We start from the raw sequence: 3,911 nt of genomic DNA, 5'->3' as shown, positions 1-3,911 counted from the left end.
GAGGATTAAACAAATTAATAAAAATAAAGCACATACAACAGCACATACTATGCATGTTAGCTGTTACTACATCCATCAGCACACAGTTTGGAATCTTCTTCTTTGATGAAACTTAGTCATCTCTTCCTCAAATACAAGAACAGATGGGAAAGAAGACCAGAGTGAGAATGAACAGTGCAAATTACTTACACAGAGGAGTGAGTGCATTCATCTCTCTGCTTCTAATTCTCTGCCATCATGGTTTGGACGGTCATTATCTCCCAAGTTATGACAGCAGCCACCTAATTGGTCTCCCTGCTTCCCCTGTCCCCTTCTTTCCATCCTTTAAGCTTCCACTACAGCTTTATTTAGCAAACATTATAATCATTTCACTCTACTGCTTTAAAAACCTTCAGTGTTTCTCTACGGGTTCAGCCCATTGGTTGCAATTCAGACACCCCCTCCACCCCCTGCCAGCCTGGCCTTCAACAATCTTTGCCAAGTGGCCTCGGTCTCTCCTTCTGGTCCCGTCTGCAGACGTTCTTCATTCTTCACATTTCATATGCACTCGCCACTCTAGACAAAGTAGACACTTTTTGAAATGTGGGAGCTTTCATTCTTTTCTTTTTCCTTTCTGTTTCTTTTGTCTGAAATGCCATGTCCATTAAAAAAAAAGTCTTGTAAATTAAAATCCTCTGAGATGAGCCTTAACCATGCAGCCTTTACTTAGCCTTTACCCAAGTGAATTCCTGTTAGGAAAATATAAATACATACACACACACACACACACACACAGTGTATCTATAGAGAGCCACCAATTATGATGAGCAAGTGATTCCTATTTAAGCCATGAAAATTCAAACATATAATGGTGACAAAAACATACCATATGCCAGAAACTACAGGAAGTATTTTTCATGCATAATCTCACAACTGAATGAGAAAGGTACTGTGCAGTTTCATCAATGCACAGTTCACCTATGGAATTAAACTGTAAGCACTCCATGGGGCAACAAAGGGATGTGGGAAGGAGAGAGCGGGAGAGAATTTAAATTGTGCAACTGATACTGCAATCAATTCTAATCAATACACTTCTGCCTGGAATGAGCATGCAATGGAAGAAGTTGGGCTCCTTTCCCCTCAGTCCACTTTATCATCTTCAAGTATCTCATAGAATCATCCCAGGACTCTTTTTTCCTAGAGCATGGCCTCTAAATGTAACTTGTACTTTATCTGGGGCTCCCCAAAAAACAGCAAGTGTTTCCAATACTGGAGGAAAACTGCCCTGGGCTTGGTGAGAAATGGTTCTTCATCAACGTGGAGACCATGTAATTTCTTACCCGAACCAAAACACTTTTGACAGTGAAAAAGGATGTTCTTAATTAGCCAGGTCAAAGGCATAAAGTAAGACTGCCACCATCAAAATTGGGTCCTATTGTCACCCTATTTGTAGGCACTATTAGGGAATTTTCAGGGATAATTCTGCCTACATTTGGCTTTCACGTCACATGCTGAATTGAGAGATTAAGCCCCACAAAAAATGAATCCTTCATTGTCCAATCTTTATTCCCATCACACAGATGAAGAAACTTTAAATGTCAGCAGGAGGGTGAAGTTCAAACACAGAATGATTCAGGCAAATTTTGACTATAAGTTATTGAGCAATTGCTGTGTGTGAAATTCCCATTATATTTCACTTAATTATCATACCAACCTTGAGAAGTAGTCATTAGCACCATTTATAGGTAAGGAATGAAGATTTCAAGTTGCGTCTTTCTTGAACAGTAAGTGATGTGATGGGGGTTTGCATCCACAGCTAAACAGAGCTGGTGCTTTATAATTTGTTTCATAAGGCTTCTTAGGGGAATAATACAAGGACAATCCCAGCAAAATCTTGCATGTCTTAAAACTCTATGGTATAACAATGTATTTTCACATGTCTTTTCTTATTAAAGACTTTGACCATCCTATAAGGTGGCCATGGAAGAAATTGTCACCTCTTTTACAGCTAAGGATGCTGAGGTCAGGGTAAGGCCCTTGCCTAGGAAGCTCCAGAACCAAGACTAGATCCCTGTCTTATTGCTAATCCAGTGCGTTTCTGCTTTATAAGCCCTGAATAGTGGTTGTAGAATGCTTTGGAATTCATGTGTTATGGGTTGAATTGTGTTCACCAAAAATATATGTTGAAGTTCTAACCCCCAGTTCCTGCAACTGTGACCTTACTTAGAAATAGGGTCTCTGCAGATGAAATGAGTGAAGATGAGGTCACACTGGATTAGGGTGGGCCCTGATCCAATATGGCGGGCACCCTTATAAGAAAAGGAGGAAAAATAAAGGGAAAAGAAGACAGTGTGAAGACGGAACCAGAGATTGGGGTGAGGCATCTACAAGCCAAGAAAAAATTGGGGCCACTAGAAGCTGGAAAAGGTAAGAACGTTTTCCCCTAGAGCCTTCAGAGGGAGAAGGCTCTACTGACACCTTGGTTTGGGGACTTCTCATGCCAGAAGTGTGACAGAATAAATGTCTGCTGTTTTAAGCCATCCAGCTTTGGGTAATTTGTCACAGCAGCTTAGGAAACTAGTACACCGTGTGAAAAAGTCACGCCCCACACCAGAATAGGGGACCTTAGCTTGACTGGCTTGGTCACCAGAATTCCTTCTCTTCTCGAGTTCACACCCTAGTAGGGCATTCAAGCCAGACCCATTCATGTGGGATAGAAATCCACAGTCACAGCCGAGCCCTGAAGTGAGGTCAGCCTCGGTGCCTGCCTAACATTTTCATGCAACTCCATCTTTCAGGAACCAGTAGATGTACAACAGCTAGGAGAACACTGTTTGTAGAGTGGTCCAGAAGGAGGGCTCAGGAGGCAGACCTATAGGAGGTTTACTCCCAGCTCCAACGTTCTTGCCTCCATAAGATTGGGAAAGTTGACTTACCTTCCATTTTGCTCCATTTCCTCGTCTACAGAATGGGCCGTATGGAAGTACCCACCTCACAGGATTACTGTGAGGTTTAGATGCATGCTCTGCCTCTTTGCTCTTCCATGAGCTCACAGAGCAAACTCCTGCCTCAGGACCTTTGCACCTGCTTTACCTTTTGCTAGAAGCACTCATCCCTCAGGTATCAGGATGACCGGCTTCCTCATCCATGTCAGGTCTTGTGTGTGAGGACTTTTCTACCATGATGGTCTCTGTGATGCTAATGTCATGGTACAGGCTGTGCTCTCTGCAGAGGAGTGGGCACAATGGAGGCTGAAATTCAGACCATCAGGCACTCTTGGTGAGGGGCTGGGAGGAAGAGACACCTTTTCTAGTTGATCTACCCAGAGGGTAGTGCTTCTGTACAATTCAAACAAAGATGCTCTGTGTGCTCGCTGCAGCCCTGCGGCTCCCCTCTCTAAATACTGACATGCTGTACTTATTACTGCCTATTATCTTTCTCTGCAGAACGTCAGCTTCACAAGGGCAGGGGTTTGGGCTATGTTGTCCCCTGCTATATCCTCTGCATTTAAAGTAGTGCCTGGCATGTAGTAGGTGCTCCAAAAATATTTGCTGAATGAATGAGTGGATTTACATATTTTTTTTTAAAAAAATGCAGCAACAAAAACAAAGCTAAGCTTTAACTCTCGGGCTTACATTCTTATTTCTCCTTATTTAGTTTTATTTGTAGTTGTGCCACTCAACTCTTGAGATAAATTCACCAGGATCCTGGAACTTATATGCAGCGTTGTGGTTTTCATCCCACTTCACTTTCATTTAGAGATATGAAAATAGTCTGCTGCTTTTCTTCAATTCTTCTTTCAAGGCCTCTCTCTTTTCCCTGCGTCAGATTTAATGGAAATTCTAATGGATGAAAATGTCACTAGATTATTTTATTAGGGCATAAGCAACCTAATGGACCTCCACCCCCATATAACTAAGATAAACCTGAAA

Source organism: Choloepus didactylus, chromosome 19, assembly GCF_015220235.1.
Source record: "Choloepus didactylus isolate mChoDid1 chromosome 19, mChoDid1.pri, whole genome shotgun sequence".
In the NCBI taxonomy this organism is placed as follows: Eukaryota; Metazoa; Chordata; class Mammalia; order Pilosa; family Megalonychidae; genus Choloepus; species Choloepus didactylus.
The sequence above is the reverse complement of the archived record's forward strand: the minus strand, read 5'-3'. Positions refer to the sequence as shown.